At 53.9% G+C, this 15,489-nt stretch overlaps 1 pseudogene; it reads right to left on the reverse strand.

The window, feature by feature from the left end:
• Positions 1 to 9,139: 9,139 nt before the first annotated feature.
• On the reverse strand, positions 9,140 to 14,555 carry LOC150056671 (ATM interactor-like; annotated as a pseudogene).
• Positions 14,556 to 15,489: the final 934 nt, after the last annotated feature.

The raw sequence follows: 15,489 nt of genomic DNA on the forward strand, positions 1-15,489 counted from the left end.
CCACCCTTGACCACAAGATCTGGCATAAAATCTGCAGGGCAGAGAAACGCATCTGAAGACGGCACGAGCCAGGCTGCGATGAGATGTCATCCCTCCGAGGAGAATGCAACAGGGAAGTGTGGACGTTGAAAATACCAGGTGGGAAAATGTGAGTGGGTGAATCTAAATCCTCACACCACCCCCAGTCAGGACCCTCCCCCGCCGAAGAATTCTGGTGGAGAACCCCTCCCTCCCTGAGGACCCCAGCCCAGGGCCGTCTTTGCGCCAGGGCAGAGTGTTTGCCCAGAGCGGTTCCCAAACCCTAATAATCTTGCTTCCACCACCCAAATTAACTTTCACCTTTATTTCAAATAAAGGTCAATACAAGGCAAGCAGACGGAGCTCACTTAGCCCGGCCAGCTAGGGCTGTGCTCTGCCTGTCTCCAGACTTCTGGGGCCTCAGTTGCTCAGCCCAGCTGTGGGCTCCACCCACACTCTGATCCGGCCCTGAGCACAAATGTAGTGAAACAGCATGCCTCACCCTCTCCCACCTTCGTGGCTTCCTCTCTACAGAGGCCCAGTGAAGGATCACGTCAGCCATTTCCAAGACGCAGAATTAAATGCACCTGGTGCAAATCAATAGAAAGGAAATCACAGCTAAAAGGCTGGGTCAGTTCTGCAGATCACATTGTGCAAAAGAACTTTGCATGGATGGCAGGGGCCACCCAGACACTGCGACAGCTCTGCTTTCCAGGGGGTGGCGGCCCCAGGACAGGACTGTTGACCAAGCACCTGGGAAGCCAGCGCGAATACTTCCGGATCTGAGTTCAGAGGACTCCGCTGCCCGCCCACAGCTCCGAGTCACGGGACAAGGCAGAAAAGGTTGGCTTCGAAATGATTCACCAGACCACGACAGACGTAGAGCATGCTTCATTGAATTGGGCTGCAGTAGAGAAAACAGACTGAGGGCCGCAGATGTCGGTGTCCGTGCCCGGCGCTGGGCTGGCTCGTGGCGTTCCCGCCTGAATAGGAACTTTGGAGCCGTGGATGACAGAACAGCACGTGGCCTTCACCTTTCCCAGTGGAATTTAAACGGCATGCTGGGCAGCTCGCCGCGTCTCTCATGGGCCCCTATTTAGTGTGTGCCTTAGAGTGGGGGGGGAGTATGATGATTATAAGCCAGGGGGAGAGAACTAAAAACTAGACATGAAACGGTAAGTCGGGCTGCTTTTATCTTCAAAAGTGCAGAGGACATGAGGTGTTTTCCCTTGGCTTGGCTGTCCCGGCGCTCGGAGGAGGAAGTGGGTTGCTTTGAAACCGTGATCTCCGGCTCCACCCGAGGCCAGCTGGGCTCAGAGCCAGCGCCCTGGACCACAGGGGACTGCGTTCAGAGCGACTTCTCTGATGGATGGCGGCCACACGGCCAGCAGAGGCCACTGTCCTCCGCATGTCCCAGAGTCCACCAGCTGGAGCGGGGGTGGGCGTGGGACATGGCCCACTGTGTAGGCAGGGCCTGGGTAGCTAGCAGCTAGATCCTGCCGCCAAGAGTGGCCTCTCGTGGACTTCCCGAGGAGAGGCCGCAGAACCAGGGGGACTGCTTAGTTCTCAGTGTGTGGAAAGAACGTCACACTGGGCCCTGCATCCACAGCTGCCGCAGCTGGAGGAAGCGCTTGCAGGGCGTGTGGCTGGGCGCGTGGCTGGGCGCGTGGCACTGGCCGTGGGCTGCTTGTGGGGCTCATGGTGAAGCACCTGGTGCACAGACCCCTGTGGTCCCAGCTCCCGTCTCACACGTCCTTTTGGGTCAGTACTGAAATGTGGACTTGGGGGTTCCCACTGTCTCGACGGTGTTCTACCACGAGCCATGCCCTTAGCCCCCTTTTTGCTGCAGTGTCTGAGAAGGGTCCCACTTTTGTGCCCACATTGTCCTTGGAAGCCCTGTCTTCCTATAACTGGGACTACAGGTGTCGTCCGCCAAGCCCGGCTGCAGTCCCACGCGGGTGGGACGGGTCTGGACAGCCTCGCTGTCCTACAGGACCTTCTCAAAGCATCGTAGTAAGTCCTAAAGTGGCTGGGGTGGGCGTAGACGTCGGCCCAGGGGCCGGCCGGGCAGCTGGGGAGACAGTGCCTTTCTACAACGCCTTTAGACTCAGGCAGGAGTGAAGTGTGCGCTTCCAACCCCAGCCTGGGCTGCAGAGTTGCTTCCAGCGTTGCTCTACAGCCTCGTTCAAGAGCCCGCTGGGCTGTGTAGGTCGCTCTCCACACCGGGCTGGCTCTTCTGCCCCTGAGGCCTTCTGTCTCTCTGCGTCCTTCCGTGGATCCCAGCAGATGGCTTAGCAAGCTGGCTGGGATGGGAAACAGGGACTTTCTCAGACGGAGCGTCAGGCTTGTGAAATGAAAGCGCTGGGAAGCAAAGCGATTGCAACAGCACGTGTACTAGACCCCTCAAGATGGTTCAAACAGCATTTGTGTGGGGGGGGGTCATGGGGCTTGAACCGGGCCTGGGCACTGTCCCTGAGCTCTTCAGCTCAAGGCTACCATCCTACCCTTGAGCCAAGCCCTACTTCCCCTTTTCTAGAGGTTAATTGGAGATAAGAGTCTCAAGTTCTTTTGTGCCCGGGTTGGCTTTGAACCTTGATCCTCAGATCTCAGGCTCCTGAGTAGCTAGGATGACAGACGTGAGCCACAGTGCCCGGCTTCAAACAGCATTTTATTTTATTTTGGGAATTCTAGGCTCTTCAATCACCAAATTTTAGGCTTTACAAATACTCCTAGGACAGACAATTCAGGTGATGAAAGTTTTGTTGAGGGCACTTCTTGTACATAAAGAAAACAATGATCCATTTTGTCTGTGAATAACGATAGCTCTAGTTGGAATAGCATTCCTATCAGGATTTTTCTCTGAAGATCTAATCGTGGAGTCAATAAACACTTCATACGTACGTATGGCTAGGATAACAAACACTGTCACCGAAACAAAAATGTAAAGCTATAGATCACTGCATTTATATTTACAAAAAGCTGTCAATAAGCACGTACCTCTCCTTTATCAGGACAACTTGAATAGAAGTTTAAACATTAAGGCGGTGATGATTCTGAAACATGAAAATTAAGTTAAGGCTTTATGTTTGCTCTGAGACTCACATTCATAGGCAACTCTAACCAAGGCCTACGGGTATTTCCTGGGTAGAGTTGGTCTGGTGGGACAGGGCCACGAGAGGAATCTATTTATCCAGTCCAGCTGGGTGGGTGGCACCTGCTAACGGCAATGGCATCCATTTGCTTTAACCAATCATTAATTTATTCTTAGTTGATTTTGGGGACTTAGCCACACAAAAGAGAATTTGGGGGTAGACTTAGGGAACTCACAACTACACTCATTTTTACCGGCCTAGAAGTTGGGCAACAACCATGAATTTAGTCTACTTAACACAGAGAACCCCTGACCCCACCATGATTTTGCCTCTAACAGAAAAAAAGAAGTCCTTGAATACCAAAACACTAGGTTTTCAACGTCTTCACAGAATTGCACATTGGAGATGGACCTGTGGTGTCATTGTGAGCCTCAAGGCAAAATATGGGGCCAGTGTTTCCTTACTCAAGGGAAAGGCGAGCCGTGGACGGAGGGAAGGTTTTTGTAACAGGGTGGACTACACTCTTGCTGTCAGGCTTGGGGGTGCCAAGTATTGAGATTGGGCTGGGCCCCGGCTGTCCTTTTCAACAGCGAGAGGGACAGTTGGAGCACTGAGAAGCAGGCCCAGGGCCTCATCCGACCATCTGGAGCACAGGGAGGGCATGCTGTGAAATAGGGTCTCCTGCCCTGCCATCTCCACAATGTTCTATTTTGTGTGCATTCTACTGGGATCGCTTGCTGGTGGCGTGGCTCCTGGAGAGCTTCGGGATGGGGACTGGACAGGGAGGAGACCAAGGCCATTCAAGGAAGGGAGAAGGACTGAAGATTAGTGAATCAGCTCATGTAATGGAAGCTTCCATACAAATCCAGAAGGACTGTTTTTGGAGCACTTCCAGAGAGCTGGCCATGGATTTGGAGGGCTCGGGAGGGAGGCACGTCAGGAGAGGACTTGGAGGCCGGCTTCCCTTCCTTCACCCTCACCCAGAGCCCCTCTGCAGGACCCTCTGCGATAGCATATTAACTGCATCACAAGATACCCAGACAGCGTCCGCTGCAGACATGGCTGCTGGCTGGCACACAGAAAACTGCACATCTGATCACTACGGCTTCTCCATCCGTGGTGGTGGGCAAATGGAAAACAACAACAACAACTGCGGCGCCCGGCACCCCTGACCAGCAGGGAAGAACGGACACCACCCGAGGATCCTTCTCGTATCACGCTTTTAATGAAGAGCAACTCGTTTAAAGGGAAAGCTGAAGCAGAGGGGCGCGGGGCAGGGAAGTGCAGCTGCTTATAAACAATCAAAGAACGCGGGACTTTTGCCATTGGCTGCTGTGTTGCTAGGGTCATTTTAAAACTCGGGATTGGTCAGGCCTCTGACGTCATACGCGCAGACTCAGCGGAACGAGCAAAGGCTCTGCACTCACACACCAAATAAGGGGAACTAAGAAGTTTGTATACAATGAGCGAGGCAGGGGACAGGCGCCGTCTTGGCTGCTCCGGCTCCCCACATCTCCCCCTTTCTGTTTTAACGCAGCAGGCCAACATACCTGTTGTGAAGAGAGTAGAGGTGCTGTCCTCCAAAGTAAAACTTGAGGTCCTACTCTAGAGGAGTGACCCAGGCGGCCAACCCTGGATCCCTCCCCTCCAGGTCCTCTTTTCCCTTTGTGGAGATGGGCTAGGGGCGCAGACCCATATGCTGACGCACATGCTCTCCCTGACCTGTTAGGGTCAGGAGTGGTACTTTGTCCATCATTTCACAACTCTTGGCTGCCTATACTCCTATACCTCGTGCAATAGACTAAGGTCTCGAGGGTGCAAAGGCAGTACAGGGCAGTTTTAGTTGGCCTTTAAAGCTGCAAGCCAAATTTTGGGGGATGTCCCTGCTCCAAGACAGTGAGTGCATGAACAAGCATTGCTCTCTCTCTCTTATTGTGAGACCTCATTCAGCAGAGCAACCAAAGGCTAAGGACACAAAACCCAAAACAAACTGCAACAAACATTCACAGGAACTGGAACAAATGTAGGCAACGGCTCCAGCATTGACTCAATTTACACTCTATGGCAGAACAATTTAAAATAATCAGAGCGACCCAATTTTTGAGAAACCAGCCTAACACAGAAGGACAGATTTTTTGACAGGGTAAGGCATAGGGAACCTTGCAGTCCTAGGGAAGTTGCAAGGAAGAATTGGTGGCACAAAGGGGAAAACGGAAGAAGCATTAGTCACAGGCATTGGTAATGGAAAGGTCTTCATCACTGCCCACATCGTCTTTTCCTTGTTGCTTTTTCCCTTCTGTCTCTTCATCCAAAGTCGTGGCAGCAGAAGAATTATTAACAGGATTATTCCCAGGATTTTGTTTCGCATCATCCTCTTTAGGCGTTTGATTTTCCTCCAACATCCTTACGAGGCGCTGCGGCACCCAATGGGGGGATTCCTGTCCCTGTGGAAAAACACAAACAGCTCCCCTGGATCTCTGAATTACAGGATCCGGTCCATACCATTTATTATCGATAACATTTTTCCACATTACTTTTTGTGTGGGTGGTATTGCCATTTTGCCAGCATGCCGATCAGCAGCTGATTGTCCATTGTCATCCACTGTTACATAATTTAAGGTAAACAGTGCAATGGCCAGCCTTTCTCTGGGGGAGGCATCTCGGCTTATTTTTGACCCATCTGTAAATATAATTAGGGCATTACTCAGAGGCAGTTTTTTTGTAACTTTGGGGAAATACACCCAATCTTCACGCACAAAATTCAGCAGTGGATGTTTGGGATAATGATTGTCAATTATATTTGGAAAGGAGCACACCAAAACTGCCCACCAGTCAACAGAGGCAGCCAATATTTGTACTTGTTGCCGGGCATAAGGAATAATTAATTTGTCAGGAAATTTTGCAAAGTGAGTCAAACATGCCTTGCAACCTGTAAGAGCTAGCAAAGCAACTAATTCTGGAAAATACTGAATAGTTTTTAAGCCATAAGAATTTCCGTGCAACCATAACAATGGGCCTTCTTGCCATAATACTCCTGTAGGATAACTCTTTGTTTTAAATATGCACAGTAAGATTGGCGCTGATGGATTTACACGCAAGAGTTGTGCATTTTCTATGGCCTGTTCAAGACGCTGAATGGAACTCTTAGCCTGAACAGTCAATTTTCTATGTGAGGTAACATCCGGGTCTCCCTCCAATAAGGAAAAGAGGGGCAACAATTCAGAGCGAGGGACATTAAGAAAATTTCGGACCCAATTTACGTCCCCCATTAATTTTTGAAAATCATGAAGGGTATGCAAATGCTGTCTTTAATACCACCTTTTGAGGTGTAACAACTGTGGGAGTCATGGCCATGGCTTTAAGCCTACGCACTAGTGCAGTGGTATAATTGGCTGAAGGGCCATACTGTTGAGCAGAGGCCATAAGATCTTTTAAAGTTTTATAAGAGACTGGCTCCAGAACTCTCTGTCTTCAAAAACAGGAAAAGCAGAGGTCAGCCGAGACCAGGTGCGGGCCTTGATAAAGGAACTTCCCCTTTTTGGGATGTAGGGGGGCGGGGCAGAAGGGGTAGGTCCATTGTCTGCACCAAGTCCTCCCCTGGGGCTGTATCTGTCTGCCTCATACCTGGCAGCCTGTTCCTGTAACTCCTCCTCTTCATTTGAACTTAGCTCCTCCGGGGGCCCTTCCCCCTCATTTTCTGTGCTTTGATCTGACTCTCCTGCATCCTGATCATGTAAAGTCAGGGCAGAGAACTGGTTATCATCCTGAAATTCCTTTAAGGAAGGGTAGAGGGAGCTCCTTGGTCCCTCCTGTTTTTTCTTTTCTCTTCTCTCCTCCTGTTTTTTCTTTTCTCTTCTCTCCTCCTGCACTGTACTTTGTGAGGGCTGCAGTCCCTCAATTCCATTCTTTTGTTTTCTCTTACATTTTACCCCACTCTTGGTGGTCCCTCCTTCCTTGTACGATGACTCCGAGAGACTATCCTGGTGCTTAATTAATACCTTCCTCCCTTCTTTAATAATGTCAGTATTTCTGCCCTCCTCCAAACAAGCGCGCACCATTCTCCATATGGGCAACGTGGCGCGGGAGACCCCTCCCTTTTCTAGAGCTCTATCCAGGTCCTGGCCTAATTTATCCCAACAGGCCAGTGAGAGATCTCCAGACACCGCAAACCACGGGGCGTGTGTCTCAATATCTGTTAACACTCTATGTATTGTGCCGCGGGAAATTCTCAGCCCACGCTGTTTAAGAAGGGCCTGTAAGGGGGCACAGAAGCCCCTTATACTGCACACACTTCCTGAAGAGTTACCCATACTGATGTTGAAAGACCGAGTTAACACAAACCACAGAGGAAGAACGATAACAAGCACCCAGACAGGAACTTGTCAGAACAACATACCTAGAAGGAGTCCTCTTCACGTGTCAAGTTCTGGATCCTCTTCGGCCCCTCCGCAGGTCCCGGGTTTTCGGCACCAGTTGCGGCACCGGGCACCCCTGACCAGCAGGGAAGAACGGACACCACCCGAGGATCCTTCTTGTATCACGCTTTAATGAAGAGCAACTTGATTGAAGGGAGAGCTGAAGCAGAGGGGCGCGGGGCAGGGAAATGCAGCTGCTTATAAACAATCAGGGGCAGGGAAATGCAGCTGCTTATAAACAATCAAGGAACACGGGGCTTTTGCCATTGGCTGCTCTGTTGCCAGGGTCATTTTAAAACTCGGGATTGGTCAGGCCTCTGACGTCATACGCGCAGACTCAGTGGAACGAGCAAAGGCTCTGCACTCACACACCAAATAAGGGGAACTAAGAAGTTTGTATACAATGAGCGAGGCAGGGGACAGGCGCCGTCTCGGCCGCTCCGGCTCCCCACAAACAACAACATTTTTTTTGTGGGTCATGGGGCTTGAACTCTGGGCCTGGGCGCTGTCCCTGAGCTCTTCAGCTCAAGGCTACTGCCCTACCCCTGAAGTCACAGCGCCACTTCCAGTTTTCTAATGATAAACTGGAGATAAATCTCATGTTCTTTAGTGCCGGGCTGGCTTCGAACCTCAATCCTCAGATCTCAGCCTCCACAGTAGCTAGGATTACAGGTGTGAGCCGCTGCACCTGGCTGAGAATGTTTGAAAAGTAGATTACAGGGGCTGGGAATGTAGCTCAGTGGTAGAGAGCTTGCCAGCATGCACGAAGCCCTCGGTACGATTCCTCATACACAGAAAATGCCAGAAGTGGTGCCATGGCTCAAGTGGTAGAGTGCTAGCCTTGAGCAAAAGAAGCTCAGGGACAGTGCCCAGGCCCTGAGTTCAAGCCCCAGGACTGGCAAAAACAAAAAACACAGCCCACGAAAGTAGGGCATATCCCAGGATTTCCCCAGGATAAGCCAAGGGCCCTGACTTCAGAGCTGGTTCCTGTGGTTCGGATACCTTACTCTTGCCCAGGTGTGGCTATCTGTAGGACGTACTGCCACTCTTGGCTATTCAGTAGCTGGAGCAGCGGGCCTCCTGGGAGGACAGAGGGTTGGGTGCGTTTGTCCTCATGGGAGAAGGGACCGCGAGCACATGAAATCTTGCAAACGTTCAAGATAACTATGGTTTTCCTTGGTGTGTGCAAGTCAGAAGAGAAGCAGAGAAGACAAGGCTGTGACAGTGGCAGTCTCCAAGAGCAGAAGCACTGGTGAGGGTGTTGTGGCGCATGAGGAAGGTCTGAGGAGTTTACACCCCAGTACCTCACAAGCCTAGCTTCAGCTAGATGGTGTATGGGTTTTAAATCCAGGTCTGAAATATACTGGTTTGTTTAGTTTTTTTTTTTTTTTAAGATGGAAAGAAAACCTGTGAAAGAGCAAATGTAGGGAACACAAAAACATTTTTAAATCAACATCTTACACTTTATAATTATACACAGATTTTCTGTTGACAAGTACACAACGCAGAGAGAGGAGAATAAATAGTCGCAGTCACTACATTCCGTAGTCAGCATTGTCTGGTGTGTGGTCGGTCGGCATGGCGTCGTCAGTGCCATCCAGGATGGATTCCTCCTCAGAAGTTGGAGACTGCGCTCAGCTCAGCACAGAGCTAAACGGAGACTCCATTGTGTTCCAGGCCAAATCGGCCACGAGAAAGTCGTTCATTGCTGTCTGAGTCTCGTTGCTGGTGAAGCACGAGCTCCCCAGGGCTTCCAAGCCAGAATCACGGTCTGTGTCTCCGCACTGCTCAACTGGACCTTGCTCTCTGGAGCAGGCAGGGTCTGGGTCTCTGTGTGGGAGGAGTCGGTGCTCGTGGAAAAGCTGGAGTGAGGACCACTGTCTAAGAGGAAGTTCAGGTCAGTCTGTCTGCCTGTCAAACATCGCTAGGCCTAACAAGTTTGGCCTCCCCCTGCAGCTGTGGGGCTGAGGAGAGGGGTCTGCGAGCAGGAAGTCAGGCTGGGTTTCTGTGTCCAGTGATTCCAAGACTGGTTCAGGGTTCATGGTGCTCAGTGCACTCTCTTCAGTTTGAGTCTGGATATTTGAGGCTGAGAAGAACTCTTCAATATCGAAATCGATGCCAGGATTTGGAGTTGGGCCGGAGGGAAGCTGGGCGTCAGGTCCAGGATTTGAGTCAGACAAAAGACTGCGGTTATCCAGCGGTTATCCAGCGTCTGACCAGGCAGGTTACTTGACCAGATGTTTTCCAAGTCACTTAGTAAATCTATGGTTTGGGTCTGGTTATCTGTCACGTTCTGTGTGGGGAGCAAGCAGACTGCGCTGCTCACTGAAGCTGAGCATGGATTCAGACCTCTTGATGTCTTGATTTTTGGGACCATTCTGAGGTAGCAAACTCTGAGTCACCGTCTCTGCCACTAAACCTCTGCTTATTACGTTGTCTGTGGGAACACTCCCCCAAATGCCTCCGCACACGCCAGCATGGTCCGTGGGGACCTGGGCAGGTAGAGGATTTTGCATGCCACTGGTCTGGGTTTCTCTGGAGAGCTCGCCGGGCGGGAAACCGGCATCTATGAAAGCTTCAGTCTGAGCAGCTGTGGGCGAAGTTCCCTTAGTCTGGGTGTGAACGCTGATGGGAAGGGACGCTTGAGAACCAAAAGACAGATCGGTCTGAGAACAGGACGACACGGAGGAGTCAGGGCCCAGCCACCGAGCAGAAGACAGCAGGTCTGGTGAGGCACAGGACAGGTCTGTCTGTACGTTGGTTGAAGAAATGCTGTTCTTCTGACCTGTATTCTCTAGTTCTTGTAAAGAATTCGATGGACTTTTACGCAAGTTCACGTGAACACCTGGACTAATTGGCTCAACAACAGGACTGACAAGTTTTGAAGAGGTAGGGTCTCCTTCAGAGAGCAAGTGTCTGAGTCCAGGCCAAGGATCAGGGTTCCCACAGACAAGGGCACCAAGTGCACCGCCCCCGTCGCAGAGCCCTGATCCACAGCCAGCACCACAGGCTGGCCCGAAGACTCAGCTGTGGGCACAAAGACTGGCTCGGGAGAAAACTGCATGACCAGAAGTTTCACCAGCGCCACTCTGGGCTTCGGCAAAAGCAACTTTTGGGGATTTCTTGGAAGTGCTGAGATATTCTGCTTCCTGGCACTGGAACGGCAAGAATCCTCCAAAGAGGCGACTAGTTTTACTTCTGAAGTTCTGAGTTCCTGGGCATCTGTGAGGCGCTGATCGGTTGTTCAGTGGTTCCATCGTCTTATTGGACAGTTTCTGGTTTTGCAGGTCGTTTCCATTTTCCCTTCTTTACTAGGTGGATCCCTGTGTCCTGCAGGGATCTCACGGCCAGCTCAGGAGACGTGAGGCTGCAGTGCTGTCCTGCTGGCATAGGGGCCGCCACATGTGCCCTGGAAGGTCTTGCCGCAGTCCTCTGCGTCTCTTCAAGTCCCACACTTCTGCTTCATGTCAGCATGCATCTTCACAAAGTGCGTTTAGCAAGAGAAAACTGAGAAAACAGCCCGTCGGGTCCTCTAGGACGTCCCTCAATTGGACGACAGTAGAATTTTGGTACGGTGTTCAAGTCCTTTCTTATCGCGGGGTTACTGTGCCATCCTGCAGGCGGTGGCTCTCGGCCTGGTGCCTGTTGGGCTGGGCTGTCGGGCAGGATGCTGGTCTTTACGGCCCGGGACGGCTCGCGCGCCACGGCTGCATCAGGTCCTGGGCAGCAGGGGGCTGCAGCGGCTGCCTCCCCCCCGAGGGTCGCGGGCAGTGGCCCCTCAGTCTGGGCCCGGGCCTGAGGAGGTGGTGGCTCCTCCCATGACCCCCGGAGCCGTGGGACCCGCTGCTGCCGCCCGGGTCCAAACAGCACTTTTTAAAACCACAATTAAAAATTTGAAGCTCCGATGGTCAGCTCCCAGGATGCACTTCTGGTGCCATGACAGAGTCTCCAGAAGACAAGCCGAGGCTGTGAAACTGCGGGTTTGGAGCCCTGGGGGCCCAGCACTGCAGGCCACCGGCCGGGGCCTTGAGCACCCGTCTTTCGGTTCAGAGGCTGGAGTTCAAGGGCTGCAGCCCTTCCCTCCACCCTCAGGAGGCGCGGTGGTGTCTGCGGGAGGCCGTGCGTCCTCGGACGGACCAGCAGCAGCAGCCTGCGGGGAGGGACACTCTCCGTTCTGGGGACAGCTGGCATAAATGGGGCCGTCCTCCTTCACGCCAGCTCTTCTCCCCTCAGAGCTGGTGCCACGTGCACTCTTGCTTGTCAAAGTCTTGGACCCTGCACGCGTGTCACCCGTGCGTGACCTGCACATGAGCACTTCCTGCACATGAGCACTTCCTGCACATGAGCACTTCCTGCCTCCCCTGCAGGTCACCTCTGTGTCATCCGCGTGTCACCTGCACGTGGAAGGTGATGCTGGGTGTGGCCTCGCCCATCCGTGATTGGCGGGAAAGGCGGGGAGGGAGGGTCCTGGCCGAGCCCTTGGCAGGGTTGCTTTGGCTCAGGCTGGAGACCTCTGAGCAGCTCAAGAAGAGGCAGGAAGGCTTTGCAGAAAGCCTGAGGCCCCGGAGACCTCGTTGGGCGGGTGAAGGTGTGTGCTCAGCAGCTGTGTGGGAACCCAGGTGAACCCCAGTGCTCAGAGGTGGCTGCAGAAGGGTGGCAAGTTTGAATCTCAGCTCTGGCTACACCGAGTGATCTCAGCCAGGCTGGGCTTCGTAGTAAGGTCCTGGCAACCAGGCAGACAAAGCACACGGAGTAAGAAGGAAACCATAGTGCAGCCTGAGGGGGAGGGGACACCGTGGCCAGTTCCTTTCAACCCACATGCAAACCGAGGGGCCATGTGCTTCCAGGGGGTCCATTACACAGACAGACAGAGAGATGACAAATACATAGACGACAGATGACGAGGGGACACTTGAGGAGGATACACAGAGGGCAGATGATACAGATGACCTTTGGTGAGGGTGGATGTGTATACATACATACATAAACACACGCACGTGCACACACACACACACGTGCACACACTGGCAGAACCCTGCCATACCAGAAGTCACCTGCCCAGCTGCGGGACACTGGCAGCCAGTGCTCGTGGCGATACTTGAAGGCAAGGTGTGATTTCTCCCCTGCACAATGGCTTGTGCTTTCCACAGTGATGGTTTTCCCTGGGGGGACGGGACTGCGCTGCGGAGGTGTGAGGGCCTGGCGCAGGCCCACGGATCTACGGGAGAGGGAAGCCAGGCCATATGTGTGGCTCTTGTGTGCCACAGTTCCTGGGACCACACCGTCCCTGGCTCTTCACGGCAGTGCTTATGGGCCTCAGATCATCCTGCATGACCCACGCAGCGTGGGCTGCTCTGCAGGCCTAGGAAGGAAGCCCGGGCTCCCAGAAGCCACAGGAAGCCATGGAGGACCAGCAGTGTGAAGACTGGGAAGGGCGCTGGGGCTCCCCGGACCCAGCGCTGAGCCCAGACCATGGCCCCGAGGCTCCATTTCCACTCACTCTGGACATAGAGGGGGCCACGTCCCCAGATCCCATCGGCAGCAGGCAGGGGCCCACCCATTCCTCCACAGCCAGGTTCTGTGGACCCAGCGGCCCGGCCCTGGACAGCACCCTCCAGAGGCTCCCCGACTGGCTGGTGTCCTTCCAAAGAGAGTGCAGAGGCTGTGGACACTGGGCTGTGCTGTGGGGATGGCTGTGGCTTTGGAAGATTCCAGCGGTAACAAGTGTCTCCTCCTGTTAGAAATAATCATGGTGCCCCCCAGAACCCCTACAATCCCCACAGGACTGTCCCTGGGACTCTGAGAGAAGAGCAAGCAGGTCGTCTAACCACCTCTCCCTCCCTCTGGAGAGGATGCACTGTAATGAGCCTTCGCACGTATCCTGCCGTGCACAAGAGGCTTGCAGTGTCACCTGCCACTGGCCGTGGACCTCCTGCAAGGAGGGTGCCTGCCCGTCTCCTGTGCAGGCTGCTGGGGTCGGGGGGCCCCCATTCCAGCCTCTGCTCTCCTCCTCGCGGTTTTCATGCTGGCAGTGCGTCTGCAGAGGGCGGGACTCCGGCCTGCGCGCCCTCCAGCGGGCAGTGCTGCCTGGGTCCCTGCGGACGCCCTGAGTGATGAGGAGCGGCTGACCGGGCCCCAGGGGGCCCCAGGGCCTCACAGACTGCCCCCGTGGCCGGTCACCCCGGCTCTGTGGGAGCCTCCCTCACCATGGTGACCTCCCTCGCTGGGAGGGGAGCTCAGGCCCCTGCAAACAAAGGCTGCGCACGGAACGCCCTCTCAGCGGACTTCTCCTTTTGAACAACATCTTTCATTTATGCTTGAGCAGGGGGAAGAATCATTAAAAAGCAAAGAAGATGAAGAAGAAAAGTTCTGCACCCAGCTTGAGGACAAAGGCCCCCCCTCCCCAGCGCGCTAGGCCTCATTACCGGGCCCTGCGCTGCGGCCTGGCGGCCAGCTCGGCAGTGCTCACTGCTAGCTTAATTATCAGGACATGGCGGCCCCGGGTGGGCGGGCGGGCGGGGCGCTCTCTGGCAGCTCGTGGTCGGCACCTGTGTGCTCAGACCTGGGGCTGGCGGCCTGCAGATGTCTCCGCTCTTTTGTTGATTTCCTATTAGAGGCACTTAATAGGCAGGCGGGACAGCTTTGCTGAGCGTCTGGCGATGGGTGGACGGAGAACATTGTTCCCTCAGTGGGCGAAGGGTCAAACGGTTTCCCCTTCTCCAGAGCTTGGCCTGGTAATTGCTGTTGATTAGCAATTTTAATTACCAGGTGCACAGGGTCGGGGCCCCTTCCTCTAATTGGGCAGGTTCTTAGTAATCGAGAGATGCAGCCAGGGAGTATATTTTACCAATATGCTTTCCTCTGTCTCAAAGTTAATTACATTAAAGCTCCTAAAATCAGCAGACACCGCCTGGGAGTGTACGAGCCAGCTAGTTCTCAGTCAAACCCTGTCTGTCCTTCAGATGTGTGTGGCTGACAGGCTGTGGAGGGCAGGGCCTGGGGGGGCTGGTAGGGACCGCCCAGCCGCCATGCCCGGACTTCCTAGCTGGCTGGTTTTGCTCACCAGCTCCCAAGGCCTTCCGAGATTCCTGCAGGAAATCTGCTCTGTCTCAGCTGTAGAGGAGCAGCGTAGCCTGGAAGGCTTCCGGAGCCTTCTTCAGCTTCCACTCATTAATTCCTTGCCAATATAGACCTGAGGAGGCAGCCTGCCGGCCCAGCCCCAGGGTGGAGGTCTGGCCAGAGAGCCTCAGGGGAGGGAGGAGGAGGGAGAGAGGCGGACAGGAGGTAAGCTGGGGTTTGTGGCCCTAAAACAGCCAGAGGTGTGCAAGTGTCTGTCCAGGAGGAGCTGGGGTGACCGGAAGCCCCAAGGCGATGGCTTAGAGCTGGCCAACCAGCGTGGAAACCACAGCTTAGCCAAAAACTGGAGCTGAGGGGACCCCACGACAGACTGGAGGGAGGCCTGGAGTAAGGGAGGGGAGTCCGGGCTCCTGGAGGAAGGAGAGGCTGCAAGGCCTCCCTGGCCTGGAGCCTCCTTGGACCCTGGGCCCTTGCTGGCCACATTCTGTGTCTGCCTCCATTTTCAAGGTACTGTTTTAAGGAGCTTTAATGAACACTTATTTTCCCTGAGGGCTTTGATCCCAACTGAAACTGAATTGGTATGGGGAGACCCAGGGGTCTCGTGCCGGTCTTTGGCGTGTATGAAACCAGCTGCCACCACGGTTTGTGTTAGAGGCACTGCCTCTTGGCCTGTGTGGGTGGCGCCTCTGTGGGTGGCGCCTCCGTCAGACGTCTTGGGCTATGCACCCTCTGGTCCCCTCTGACCCAGAGGGCTCATGGCAGCTGCGCCAGGGCCGGCTCGCAGGTAGAATGGCATGAGGCCACGTGTTGTCGTGCTCCTCTGTGCTCAAGACCGCTTTGGCTACTTGTATTTGAGGGCTGTTTTCTTATTTCTGTGGAGAAGGACA

Source organism: Megascapheus bottae, chromosome 11 (assembly GCF_031878675.1).
Source record: "Megascapheus bottae isolate mThoBot1 chromosome 11, mThoBot2.hap1, whole genome shotgun sequence".
NCBI classification, from domain to species: Eukaryota; Metazoa; Chordata; class Mammalia; order Rodentia; family Geomyidae; genus Megascapheus; species Megascapheus bottae.